Genomic DNA, 14,865 nt, shown 5'->3' on the forward strand with positions numbered 1-14,865 from the left:
GCAGCCAGGGAGCACCCTGCTGAGGAGTGCAAAGGATATTCAGCAAAGATTTTGCCACCTGTGTCCGTATAAACAACTCCCTGGTTGCTTTATTTTTCGACAGAAAAACCGTGAGGGATGATGCTATGACTGGAAATCTAGACCGCCTTTTGAGTTCAAGGATTCTGAATTTTAGTTTTTCTCTTATTACCTCTTTTTATGGGAACTATTAACTGCAATTTAAGCCCAAAATGTTAAAAGCAGTATACAGATTTAAGGATTCTTTCATACCAATTAGAAATAATTTCTAGCTGCACTTCAATGAATAGGCTTTTATCTTTTGTTATAGTGGAAAATCACTTATCCACTGTAGCACAGGGCATCTGCATAGATTTGTTTCTTATTATCTTTAATGGTATTGGCAAATACGGAGTTAACACTTTTCTGCTCAATATATTTGCAGTTGTCGGAATACCAGGCTTCTAAGAAAATTACAAGTTTAAGTATTCAGTTAAACCAAAGTTACAACTTAATTAACATATCACTAGAATATTCAAGGCTGATGTCACCTCGTCGCTCACGCCGCACTTGGGGGCATAGAGGAGGATCCTCTGAATCGACTCACAAGCAACCTAGAAATACCATGACTGCAATCCCTACCTTGCTGGAAAATGCTAACATATGAAAGGCCAATCCAAGATTTAAAAAGAGTTTTGTTTCTACTTTTTTTTTTAAACTTTAAGCTCTATTTGCACCCCTGTCCTGAATGCGTAACTGCACATACCTCAATAATATAAAGCATCATTGATAAAAAAGGCTTAATTATGTAATAGCCAAATTTTAACTGCTTGTACAGGATTCATGAAAAGCAATGTAAAGTATTCACTATCAGGCTATTTCATTGGTGGTCTTTGTCAAACACCAAGTTTAACCTGAAATGGAGAGTTAAATGATGGATTTTTCCCTGTGATTTCTTCGTGCTGTCTCCCTGAATTGTCTAGGCAAGGCAGTTTGTGTGGGCTGTGACCTCGCAGCTCTCTGCAGGCCACAAGATCACGACCTTATGAAAATTGTTTCTCTTTTCTCTGTCACTCTGAATCATATTCTTAGGTTAACGGAGAAGAAATTTTAAAGAGAGTGATCACCATTTTTGGAAAAACAGTTCAACTATCAGATCAGAACAGGAAAGGCAATTTGCCTAGCATTAGCTTCAACGTATATATCGTAAAGATCTTTATCTGCTCTAAATGGCAAACTAAAAAAAAGGCTAAATAGTGGCTTGCTTTTACCAGACATTTCTGTATGACAGCTCACATGGTAACTTTGGATTCCAGCACCTGGAAGACTTCTACTGACAGAGAAGACTAAATCACTGAGAAAAAGTGGTTTTAGCACGTAGGAAACTCGGGGGTTTAAGCTTCTTTGGAAGTGTCAGCCCACTCACCCGCCTGTGGTCACTGCCCTGTGTGTGTTGCTCCTGGCCCAACGCTGCTTCATGTCCACGGATGGCACAAAGTTCTGCAGTGACCAAGACTGTGAAGGTTTGGATCCCGGTCTCTTTCATCCCAGCACCAGCAGAAATCTGGAAAAAAATATATTGATAATAATAATCACAAAAGCTACTCATAATTGGTGGAGTTCTCAAGGTGTCTGCCACCTCAAACAATAAAATCAATGTTTTACACCCAACAGGTCTTTGGAAAAAAAAAAAAAAAACACAAAAAAAAAACCTTGGGACACTCCATTAATGTTAATGTAGCTATATTAACAGGATTCGCCCCAAAACCTTTGACTGTATTCTGAAGGGAAAACTTGTATTATCAAGTACTGTTTCTATCTTTATTAGCTTTTTTCTTTATTAGCTCTACTCTTTTTTTTTTCAGCTCCACTTCAGTGACTACATATAGTCACAGAAATTTATTTTACATTCAGCCTTTATATTGTTCCCTGGCCATCCCTTTGGGCTGCCTCTAGTATCTCCCTACTTGCTGCTGCAGAATATATTATAGAAGCAATTTTGGCCAACTGCTCCCACAAGAGTGGGCTCTTGTCAATGCGCTGCGTTGATCCAGCCAAATGAGGGAAGGGGACTCTGTTCGTGTCTCCCTCATGCCTGCTGCACAACGCCACCGCAGAGAAATTACTTTCAAATGCTACATTTTGACTGTAGCAACACAACTTTTAGTTTTGTTGCTTTGTTTGCCTTACAGAATTATAGAGATTTCCTTTGGAAGATTAAAACGCCAAGCCTGAGAGAACTGAATCGACTGGAACTGGCTCTCGAATGATCCGGTAAGGACCGGGAACGACAACAGATGCACCTGCAAGCACTGCAAAGCTTTTGCAAAACTTCAAGCCAATTAGGCTCATCCACGCTACTTACGTGCACGAGGAAGCTACCGACTGAATTGGCTTTGCTCGCTGCCGTGCGCGGACTAGCGGGCCGGCAACACTGCTGCTTCCTAACTGCTCGAACGCGGTAGCATCCCGAGTCGGACTGCGTGGGCTGTGACTCCTGTCCTGCAGCAGAAACCAAGAAATCAGCAGAAACCAAGAATCAGGTACGACCAGAAAAAAGGCTGACCTATGTGCAACTGGACTGATATCTGATCAAGAGCCTTATGAACTGTGACGGCAGTTTATTAAATGCTAAATGCAGCGGTAGTCATTTGTTTGGGTTTTTTCCCCACTTTTCGTTTCAAGGTGCATCACCATTTTGTCCAAAAATGGTTTCCTTTTAGCCATACCAACTGTATAGAGTAGGTTAGTCTCAACCTGGTCCACAAACCTGGTCCACAAAATATTTCATCATTTTACCCTTTTTTTGGTGTTTTTTCCCCCCACACTTTACTGGGGCTTTAATGCCACTGCTTCCACCTGCTAGAAACCAAGTGCCTTTCTCAGATTCCTCAGAGGGCTGTAATACCAAACTGCACAAAAGGCAGGCTCCTATCAAAACTGGATTGTAAAATATAACGCAGACAGGTTAGAAACATGCAGCTTGCAGTTATAGGTAGAGCAATAACTTACAATGGATACTGCAAAATACACAGAAATCACAGATAATAATCAAGAGATTATCCTCATATGGGAAATCACATTGAATGGGTCTTTCTTTGTCCCCAAAACTATTCTGAGCTGAAAATGTACTTAATAAGAAACATGGGATGTCGGTTTAGAGTGTGTTCCAGTTCCATGACTGGGCACAGAAGCCTCATAGTTTTGTTTCTCGATTTCATTTTTAAATGGTTGGTGTTTGTTTTCATTCTGGGTTACTTTCTGCAGCCTTGCATGCCAAGCGATGACAGACCTCATCACTTCTGGGCCAGGTGGCTATTGCAGCTGCGCAGAAGACGTGAGGCACTTTGCGATGCGCAGCGTGCTGCCATACCTCCCCACTGCCTCGTCTCCAGGAAGGGCAGAGGTGAGCCCGCAGCATAGAACTCGGCGACGACGCTGCCTCTGGCACGTTCAACAGGAGCCAGTGATGCCAAGGCAAGATTATTCCAGCAGGACAGGCTCGTCTGGCTCTCTTCTCCAATAGTACAAGCAAACGGTGAGCCTGCGTCATGAGTTTTGTGTTACTTTTACAGAGCTACCCTCCAGAGGCCCACTGAAACTGAGAAGTCTATGGTCAAGATTTTACATGAGATTCCCAAATGCAGGGGGGATTATCGGTTGGTTAACGCACAAAAAAGACAACAGGAATTTCCTATTAAATAGGAAGGGGACTGTAGTACTCAGAATACTGTGCTCCTTCAAACACGAGGCTTTGCTCTGCTTTCCTTTCCCATCTTTTGGCATTTGGGAGCAGGAGAGAAGGCAGCAGCAAACCGGCCTTCAGATGCCAGCAGAAGGATCCTGGGGAGGAGACATAAATACTTGTCCTGGGACAACTCCTCAGAGCTCCATATTTCTTTTCAATAACAACAAGGGAATTTTTTCTTATTGATTGCTTTTTGCAATTGAGCTTACCAAATAGAACTTCCCTCAAATGATTCTTCCAGCTAACCTGATAGAAAACTAACCTTGTTATATTTATTGACAGAACATTGAAATAAATATTATAGGTCTAGAGGGAATGTTTCAGTCCATTGATTTTCTTTATTTTTTTTAAGGAAATAACAAATGCACCATATTCCCCTTGGCATATTATGCTGGGAATAATCTGAAAAAATGCTTACCTTGTTCAAAATATGTCTTAAAAACTCCTTCCGTTTCCAAAGAGCAGGCACAATTGTGAATAAATCTTATCTCGAGCAAACAAGCAATTTGCAATCTTAACTGTTTGCAAAATTCTCCTTCTGTGATTGTTCAGGAAATTAAAAGAAACAAGTTCACGCTTTTATCTGAAGCTCTGAGAAGATGTCAAGTTTTGGGGAATGTATTTTTTTTCTCCAGGAATAGGTAGGGCTGAGAATCAGCTGTTGATAGTTTAATACACCTCATTGAATCTTTCAGTATCTTTCACTACTTGCTCCTCTTATACTGCTTTTTCCAAGGCTTGTGGCCAAAACACCAGCCCAGCCAGCATCCCCAGTGCTCATTGTTTCTGCTCTGGAGCACTTTAATGGCAGGATTGTTCAACTTGGCAGGGTGAGAGCTGGATGGCAAATTTGAGAATTTGGGAGATAAGGAGAAGGGTGCAATGAAAAAGTGCTGAGGTGCCGTTGAAGACAGGGGAAGAAACTTTAAAAATCTACGTCAAGAGCTATAGGTCTGAAGAAAAACACACAAAGCTAAGAATTTTGCTCAGTTTTGCTATTGTATTTGGTATGAAAAAGCCGTTCCCAAATAATGCAAGACCCAGATGCTTAGTGAGACTGTCCCTCTTCAACAGCACAAAGTGAGGAGCCACTACACACAAACAGCCACATGGCTTCTCCTGCAGGATTTACAGGCAGCACGCCGGGCTTCAGTCAAGGAACCTCCTAGGGCAGGTTCTCTGGCTTCCTGAAGACAATCGTCTGAAATAATCTGAGATGATAAATGCAAATGTATTAGAGTGCAATGCCACAAAGCTCCCCAAACACTGTCACTTCCATTAGCCATACAGCCTGACGGTACCTATTTCACTAAGAGGACCAAAAAAGACACTAATTTTTTTGGAGGTTTTCAAACCTGAAACTAGACTTCGGAACTGGAACAAACCGAAAATAAAGGATTCTGCAGCCAAAGTCGAAACGTGAAAGCACACTACGGAAATGCTACAAGCTGCATCTCAATTTTATTTACCTAGGGGGTCCTTCACCAAGTCAAAATCATTGCTAAAATTGTGAGGAAGCTTTCTGTGATTAGAAGAGCAATGCCGAGTCTGAGCACAAACAGCATACCATTACGCTGCTCCCACAGGACCACCACGAACCTCATGTGTACATGGCTGCCAGCTAAAGATTGCTGCTACTGAGAGTAACTTGCATCTTGCCAGGGGTTACATCCAGCGTCTCCTATGTGGACATTCTGTAGAGCTGCTTTGTACGCCAGTGAAAGAAAGAGACGTGAAGCCTTCTGGATAGCATCTGCTCATGAAAAAATAAGGGATTCTTCTCGGCTCTGTTCACCTTTAAAGCTTTATTTAGTACGGGAAGAAATGGAGAACAGCATGGTCGCTGTTTCTAAAACCCTTTCTGGCTCCTTCAGTAAAGGATTACAGTCCTTGTGGGCAGTAGTCACACTTAGTGCATCCAATTTTGGGGCACAAACTATCAGTATATAAGAGTATAAGGTAGCCTTTGTAAAAACAGAAGGCCTTCGGCACTTGTGTGTGGTCTTTTAACAGCTCTATCTCCTGGACAACATAATACAGTGAAGTGGTATAACCAACATATCCTCCGGACCTTGCACACTGCCACCTCGTGGTAATTCAGACCCACATTGTGGAACTACCCAAGCCCCAAACACTAAACATCCTATTAAAATTTGAATACGAAAAGGCAGCAGTATTTCCTGGCATCACCTCCTGGAAACATCAATGAGCCAAAATAAACATGTAAGTTATACAAACCCTAGTGTTGCTTTCTCCTTTAAAGGAACTGCTCCTGTTGCATCACGTAGCAGCTGGCTCGAAAGACCAACTCACAGATTTCAGGCTCTTCCATTCACTGACAGCATCTGTTACGTTGAGGGCCTGTGAATTCCTACAGCACCACTCACAACAGACTTGTTCTGTACACTGAAAGGTAGGCCATCATGTAAAATGCTGTCTTAGTTAAAGCTACATTGAAGCAAGGCAGTCAAATTACTTTTCCAAGCTCCCATGTGTGTAGAAATGGAAATAGGGAACACCGGAGCTGACTGGGTAACGTTTACACCAGACCAAACCTGTATTAAACACACTGCATCTGAAGTCTTCTCACTGGAATACAGGCAAAGCACTTGCTTGTAAGAAAAGGGGGGAGGAAAAGAGCAGGAGCACCTTTAGGGAAGCGAAAACTGAATGTTGCTACATCTCCCAGCACACGCAAAATCCTTCCGAGGCTGGGCCAGCACCCGGTGCTTGCTGTGCTTGCAGAGCAGTGGCACCGTGCTGCTGGTGCTGCTCCTGCAAAAGGGGGGCAGCCAGCACATTTTAGCTGCACGATGCTGTGCCCTGTGTCATACTAAGCCAGGTACCTCTGGATGTGGATTTCACTCTGCTTGGCTCCTCAGACCACGCTCTGCACCACCATTATCACACGTACCCATCAGTGCAGTCCCTTTGTATGTAAAGAACAGCTGCTAGTGGCGTCTTGGTGACATCTTAACATCTGTGAAACTGTGAAATACCAGGACTAAAACTAATGCAGCAGACTGGAGAACTGTCCCAAAGCGGTCTGTCCCAGTACCAGTGCCAGTAGCCACAATAGCAAAATCAGAAAGTATGTGAGAGGGAACACTGCAAGCCAAGCTAAAGCTGCATACGCTACATGTCTAAGAGAGTAATAGCACCCACTCGAGAAAGACCACAAAAACCACAGAAACACTGTTTTGCCCAGATACTTCCCCATCTCCTGCAACCAGTGCAAGAACATCCTAAATCAGAGGCAGCGTCTTTTTGCTCAACGGCATTCCATGGATTTTTCCTACAGGAATGTGTCCACCCGTTTTTGAAAACACACGGACTTTGAAGTGAGGCAGATGAGAGGACAGGTCCTCAGCTGGCGTGGACTGGCATAATCCCACTGAGTCCACCACAGATACACAGCTCTGCAGCTGGTGGGGAGCTGGGCCAGTGTGTTAGACAAAGAGAATTTGCACTCTGTGTGTTAAAGAAAGAGCTGTGCGACAATGCCACTTTTGGTATGTATTTAGCCAAGCTTTTCCGTACTGTCTTATTCCTTTGCATCTCAAAGGTAATTCACAAAGTTGTTCAACTGATAAAAAAAAATAATGATCATCACTTTTATTTTATATTTTGAAAATGTAGCGCGAGGACGAGTCAAATATTTTTTGCAATGCTTTCCTAACAGTAGTTTTGGGGTTATGCAAATTTGGACTTGCACACGGACTTAATCACACTGCCATACATTTTGCTGTCCAGAACCTTGAGTAATTGGCAGCACAAGGCAACCCTCTGCAACACAAAACCTTCTGCTGGGCCACCATACTGTGAGACCATGGAGCTGATAACTCACCTACCCAGGAGCTGACAAAGTACACTGAAAATTGGAAAAAAAAAAAAGAAAAAAAAAAAAAAGGAAAGGGGGAGGGGGAGGGAGACAGAGAGAGAGAAATACATTTTTAAAGATAACCTGGAGGCAAATATAATATTTATACTTATTTATCCTCACAGCACAATCATAAGCCCCAAAACATGTCTAATGAGGTGGAATTGCAAAATGGCCATGAGTCCTACTTACTTGGCTTCTCAGTGGTCTCTTAGCAGTCACATGGATCCATATTTTTCAACTATGTGACTGCTGCAGGCAAAACTCCTCTAAGTAAGAGTGAGAGTCACAGCAAGCCCTTAACTCCCAGTGGTATTCATCCACAAAAATGCCAACCTAGGAAAAATGAGAAGACGGGAAAAAAAGTTGCAGGGGCAATTAAACAGAGCAGCCTGCTGCACTTGGTTCACACCGGTGGGGTGCTCTCTGCCCAAATGAACTTTCATTCACAGCCTTCCAGTTGGAACGGCCTCAACCCGCCCAGCCTTTGGGACAAACCATGAACGTGGAAGAAGTGAAAACATGGCAGGAAGTTCTCCTGTGTCATGGAGAGGAGCTAGCCCAGCCAGGTCACTGCTGTGTCTCCCACCTCTCATTTAGCAGATTCCAACCTTGTTTCAGTCCCTTTTTGAAAGTACCTGGGACCTCTTACAACTCCAATTTTTCCACTGCTGTACTCTAACCTGGACACAAGTCGGTTGCTGAGCCACAGCTGCCGGATGTGCTAGGGCAATCAGTCAACCCTCGGGGTTTCCAAAAGATGGTCCCAGCTTCCCAACATGCTCAAAACATTTTCTTTTGTCTAAACATCCTGACACTTTTTTCAGATACTTAAATATCCATTTTAGGCAGTTTTTCCAGTAGTTTAGAACCCAAACCAAACTACACACAGAGAAATCAGGCTACCTGTAGGTACCGTGATCTTTGGCCCTACAGAAGTGTGGGGATCTGAGACCTAAGCACCACCTACGTGACACCAAAACAGTTTGCTGTGGTTCTAAGCAACTGTGGCTTCTAGCAAGAGCCAAGAACACTGCTGCTGCTCCAGAGCATTTGGAGGTGGTCACAGACAGGTCCAGCTCCCTTGGTGTAGGCACTGGAACTGGGGAAGTACAGCTCAAATATTAGATGTGTAGATTAAATTAGCTCTGTATGATCAGATCTTCCCTCTCTGAACAAAATTCTCACCTATTTTTAAATGAGTTTTCGGGCAGGTTTAGCTCTGCAATTCCGATGCTCTACATACAGGCACCACCCAGCTTGCAGGTGATGCTCTGTGGGTATGTACGTGTGTTCCCAAACCGAACTTTCAAATGAGGAACCAGAGTCAGAAAGAAGGGGGAGTAACTTTCAGAATCTGTCCACAGCAATAACTCCCTTACAACCCACAGAAGTCTGCTCTGCAGGCTGAAAGTAGAAGCATAAAGGAAAAAATCCAAACCCGCAGCTAGCGAAGTTACTGACAGCTTTAGCTGTTATTGTTTGAGTATCTTCAGAAACGGCTCTCAAGTCTGATCCTGCCATGACATCTGGGAAGTCCCCAGGGGCTGCAGTTCTGACAAACTGTCAGCGCCGCGGACACCCCAATTCCAGCTGCAGCACCGCAGGTGCTGAGCGGCGGCGGCGGCAGGGGCTGCGCTGCTCTCGGCATCCCGCACCACGGGCTGTGTGTCACGTACTCTTCTTGCGCTGCGATCTTTGTTACGGGTTCATCTATTAAAAAAAAAAAAAAAAAGAAGAAAATGATACTCAGTAAAGGCAGTGGAAGACGGTGCGAAGCTACTGCTTAAACTCTCACATGAATGGCTCGTCCACGTTTACTCGGGAAAGAGCCTGAGATGATGGAAAGAGATCCCCAGGAGGTTCCATGTCACAACGCCGTGCACCGAAAAGCTGCAGCCTCATCTCCATTTCCATGCAGCCTCGCAATTACGTTTTGTAATCAGTAAGCTTAATACTTTTTAAAGTTTCTCTGATATTGCAGATTTCTGTTTCCTAACCAATTTATGAGCCCTTCTTGTGAGACACCAAGAATAAACATTATTCTTTCTCTTTGGAGAACAACAAAAATGTTCTCTCTGAACATCATTTATAGATATCTATGTAACTGAACAGTAAAGCTAACAGAGAACTTGCATCGTTCCGATACGAAGATGATTTGGTGCTGGCTTGGATGCCTGTGAGGTGTGAGATGACCTCCCACTGCTAACCCAGCCAGAAATCAGGTGCTGTTCAGTGATATTTGTAATTAAAGGAATGTTGAACTGTTTTGTGGGCTATGACAAACCAACCTCTTCCATTTATTTGTGATCTCCTGTAGCAAACAGAGTAACTACAAGGCTGGAGCCAATAATTCAGCTTAATCTTCTTGATTCATTCACTGTGTCTTTCACTTCTAAGGCATAATTTCAAATCTAGCCCAGACCAAAGTGACAGAAAATCTTTGTGATCTGAGTCACGGGAAAGGTCACGCTTAAAAAGAATTTCCTAAGCTTTAGTCTGATTTGAACCACAGCAGCCCATAATGCGGAGTAACAGAGCCACAGCATCGACACCCACGAAGCCTCCCGGTGTCCTTGATCTTCCCGTGCAGCACAAGGTTACTCCCTGGGATCCCGGGCATCTTGTAGGGAGGAAGGCATGCGCAGCCCCGCTGCAGACGCAAGCCCGCTTGTTCTCAGGCGCCTCCTCGGCTGGCCTCGTGACAACTGGACGCTTCAGTGGGGCTCGACGGTGGCTGCGCGCACTCGCCTGCTGCCTCCCAGGCACTTTAGAGGCCCTCGTGCACTTAACTTGTGACATTACCACCTGTGTCTGGGGAGCTGACCTTTTCAAGCCAGCATGGCTGGCAGCTGCGACACAGGTTACATCTCCTCGGTGCAGAGCCCGTGACAGTCACTTGACCCTCCTTAGCAGCAAGCGAACGCATTGTCTGCGGACAGAAAGGGGAAAATGAAGTCTGCTCTGCGGATTCCTCACCCTCCGCACACCGAGCCATTTATCTTCGCCTCTGTGCCCCACGTACAGTCATATTTATGTACCTGTGGGGGCCGTAAGTAGCTTGTTTATTATTTGTTTTCATTTAATGATCTCTGTCATTCTCCCCCAGGAATACCCATATGCACTATGCAAATCATATTAAGCCCTTGGCAATAGTGAGAATGCCTTGAGCAGTAATATCTCGTACATTAGCTCTTTGAATGGAGGCAACTTGGTTACTGAACCAAGCCCGCGCTGCGCTCCCCCCGGCCAGCTCCATTTGCTGATGGTGTCGTTCCCCCCCCACTCAGCCCCTTCCAGCAGCCCACCGGGGCTTGCTCCAGGCTCCTTGCCCACAGCACTGAGGCTGCTGGTTCCCAAACTGGGGTCTGTGACACCCCACCGCTGCAGAAAGCAGGCTGCTTTGCCTGCTAAGTGCTCTCAGAGTCACCCCAGGAGAAAAACGAACCGAACACTTCTTCTGGCAACTGTCTTCAATTTAGGCAGGGACTTTGTTTGGGTGATATGGATGTTGTATGGTCATGTATCAGGAGCAAGATGGTAGAGGGAGAGGTCAGCAAACCATAATTAACCCCTATGATAAAAGAGCGTCAACACTATGGGGAGAAAGCGTGAGAATCGACGAGAATTCCTGTTCTCTAACTGCAGCACTGCAGGAACTTAGGGGTTAGATGATTGACCCTAAGACTAGAAATCCGTGTTTCCTGGTAATGACTCCTCTCTAACCTCTGCCAGTCCACTTAACCTTCCCAGACCACATTTTCATATCTGTGATACGAGGATGAAATTCTTGAGTCACTGCCGTACAAATCTGGGAGGTCTGAATCGCAAACAAAAACATGATCGTAATAAGAATCACGGCTTTTGTTAAGGGAAAAATGTGATGTTTCTCATAACCCCTTGTCACAAGCTTTAGAATCCCCAGAGTCTGAGTGCCTTGCTAGAAGTCAGGTCTAACGAGTCAAACAGAGCTTTCAAATGCATTATTTTGAAAATATATATTACATTTCAACTTATCCTTCATTATCCTTATCCCTGTCTCCTTTTAGCTCGCTGTATTGCTGCTTTGCTATTCTAGTCCACATGATCTGCACTTTGATTAATTAATTTATTCTGATTATTTAACTCCTTTTTCATTTTTCCATATTCTTCTTCCTTGATTTTTCTTTGCTTATCTCCCTGTCAGTCTTTTCTTTGTATCTCTTTCTATTTCTGCTCTCAAGTAATTGTTTTTCTTTTCATCTCCGCTTCTTCCATTTATTATCTTCATATATGGAAAAATATACACTAATACCTCCAGGGAAAATAATCCACAATGCAGCCACTCAGTGAGAGAGAGGAGATCCAAAGAAGCTGCAGCGCTGAAAGAGATCTAGCCGAGACAGCAAACCGAAGATTAGATATGGTTTTGCAAGGAGATCGGCTACAGAAAAGGCTAATGAAATCTTGTCAACATATGCAGAGGCATCACCTTATGTTACAGACCAGAGGGACTTAAATCCGACCTTACAGGGATTTCTTGTTAGCTCATATGGAATGCTGCATTAGTTTGTGTGTAATGTGTTGCCTTAGTAATACACCTGTCTGTCCAGGTATTTCTGTAGACCAAGTTGCCAATTCTCACTGCAGAACCGACAGGGGAACACAGAGGATCAGCAGAAAAACAACGAGCTGAAAGGACAACTGCAGAAAAATGATGGGAAATGCAGAACGGCACTCTTAGCTTAGCCGGGAAGTGGTTAAAGAGCTCACAAATAAGTGGTAAATAAAGGACATATCTGATTATCAAGGAGGAGAAATGAATTTTCACACCATGAATGAAGAGATAAAATGAAACGAGGATAACCTAGGTTAAATTTAATGAAAAACTTGAGGCTGTGGACTAGTCATTCAGATGAGAGGGTTGTAAGATGCATCGCTTGGGGCTTTAATGGCAAGAAACAGACATACAGTTTTGCACTTTTGTTCTAATTGTCCCCAACCAGGTGCTGAGATGCTGTACTTCAACAACTCTGCCTGCCCGCACAAACTACAGAAAGAGGAGCTGATGTTCTAAGTGCCATGAAATGGGGGAGAGAGTTTTCTGCATGCTTCTATTAGAAATGGTAATTTTTAGTTTAAAACGCACCCAAATATCAGAATCTCTCTCCAAAACGATCAAGTCAACAAGTGCCTGATGCCAGTGAGCTTCTTCCAGATTCACTCTCACAGAAAGCAAACAGTGAAACCACGGAAGTGTCAGCATTATCTTCCACTCAGCAGCAGTAAGATTTTGGGAGATGCATGTTTTTGCATGTTCAACCTTGGAACATAATGAGCTTGATCTGCTATTTGGCCACGCTGCAAGTCAGTGTTAATAAAAATATACTATAAATAATTAACAATAATTTAAATATTCATATGTTGTTGGGGGCAAGGCCTTTTATCAGGCAGTTGAGGATACATTAGTGAACCATGATATATTTCACCGAGGTTAACTTTACCCTAAAAATGCTACCCTAGTGCATAGAGTAATAAGGTATCAGAAAGGCCTCCAGACAGTTTGCTAATATATAACTACAATATTCCTACTTGATGAGCTACAGTTTCATAAATGGTTGATGCATATGAGTAAGCTTTAAAAAATATTGGAAGCATTAATTTCATTTGACTAATGCTGATACCATGCATTTATACCTTTTTTTTATAAAGCATTCTTTCTTTTTTTTTTTATCCAGGAAAGCGATTTTTCTTCCACAGTATCTGAAATGTCACCTCAAATTGTCACTTGAAGGTAGAATTGCTCCTGAGCCAAATGATACTGTATATAACTGCAAACACCGTCTCCCCCAGGTGAGTTTAGGAGCTCTGGTTTCCTTTTCTGTAAGTGCTCAGATATTGTGGCTTTGCCTCTGGAGCTGAACAGAAAGCCAGCTTTGAGTGCATGCTCTCCTATCCATATGCACATGTAACTTGATATTAACATGATCCGTACCCACACAGTGATAAAACTAAGCAAAAAGGCCTTTGTCTAAATATAGAAGTGATGTTGGAAAAAGCTCTACAGCCCTCCCTCTGCACGCAGTCTTGCGACGAGCCTTCTCTCCCCAGGCGAGTTTGCAATGCCGACAGCGGGCTGGATTCAGCGGTGCTATTAACCCCCCACTACAGCGGAATAAGAAAATGCTCCTAAGTACTTTGAAAAAAAAAAAAAACAACAACACAGAATGAGGTAACAGTTAAATTAAAAAAATCTGAAATACAGAAAGTACAGTTGTATAAACGGGAAAAGTCCCTGTTCCAACAGCATCGGAGGTTCACCTGCATTTCTCATCCCTAATATCGACTACTTGAGCTTTTCTTGTTCAACGGACAGGCTGCTGCTGCTCGGTTTATGTGAAGCTTATTGCCTAGAGTACACAGGACAGACTGAGTAGGGAGGGAAAGGAGGCACGGTCAGCAAGGCCACCCCGTGATACCACCCAACAGCTGGCTTCTGAAAAAACAAAACAAAAAAACAAAAAAACAAATTCGGTTGCTGAAATCATTTCGCATACTGAAAAAAAAAGAATTCTTTATAGTACACTTGCAGAGAGGGTGAGCAGCAATAGATGCAATCAGGTTTCCAACAAGGAAATTAATCACAAATGCCATCTTTAATTGATTTGGCAGGAGTGGTCTGGTGCCATTCAGCACCACCACTCGGGCCCTTGACATCTGGCAGCTGTGTGCTCGTGCCCTCATCCTGCAGATGAGACTTACGGCCAAATTAAAAAGTTTGCAGTTCTCGCTTCACTTCAGGAGGGACTTCACTCACCTCTTTAAAGTACATCCTACTTGCTTTAGTATGAAATTAAATACCTGCTCTTCATGCAAATGGTGCCAGTGTCCAAGAGGAGCTAAAATGTGATTGGAATTCGTTCAGCTATTGGATGCATTCACACTGAAGGGCTCGAGCTGACCTTTCCAGAACAGCTCGTACCAGGAATACAGATTCAGGGAGACCTGGGTTTCCTTTCCCCTCCCAGTTTATTCCATGGTAAGACCCAAGTGCTTTGACCCCCCACACAGCACACAAAGCATTGTTTTTGCAGTTAAGTTGCAAACGAGCAACACTTCCAAGAAGCATTCAAAGCATCCTAGGAACTGGGTCATTTTTGCCCCTTATCCTGCGAGTAAAGCAGCAGAAGAGCTCACACAGAGCAGGCAGAAGGAAGAGCTTACTGCAGAACAGATGCCTCCACTGCTGTGTACCTGGGGT

General features: G+C 43.7%; 2 long non-coding RNA genes across 2 annotated transcripts; both read right to left on the minus strand.

Annotated features, from left to right (window-relative positions):
* Nucleotides 1-1,387: 1,387 nt before the first annotated feature.
* LOC121058931 lies at nucleotides 1,388-7,945 on the minus strand. Its single transcript, XR_005814394.1, has 3 exons — nucleotides 7,818-7,945; nucleotides 2,363-2,499; nucleotides 1,388-1,561 (listed from the first exon to the last, which is right to left on the minus strand). It is a non-coding gene; the product is annotated as an uncharacterized LOC121058931 (long non-coding RNA).
* A 1,158-nt stretch (nucleotides 7,946-9,103) lies between these two features.
* Nucleotides 9,104-14,096, minus strand: LOC121058965. Its single transcript, XR_005814403.1, has 3 exons — nucleotides 13,926-14,096; nucleotides 10,453-10,557; nucleotides 9,104-9,338 (listed from the first exon to the last, which is right to left on the minus strand). It is a non-coding gene; the product is annotated as an uncharacterized LOC121058965 (long non-coding RNA).
* Between the last annotated feature and the right edge of the window lie 769 nt (nucleotides 14,097-14,865).

The sequence above is a fragment of the Cygnus olor genome, chromosome 23, assembly GCF_009769625.2.
Source record: "Cygnus olor isolate bCygOlo1 chromosome 23, bCygOlo1.pri.v2, whole genome shotgun sequence".
In the NCBI taxonomy this organism is placed as follows: Eukaryota; Metazoa; Chordata; class Aves; order Anseriformes; family Anatidae; genus Cygnus; species Cygnus olor.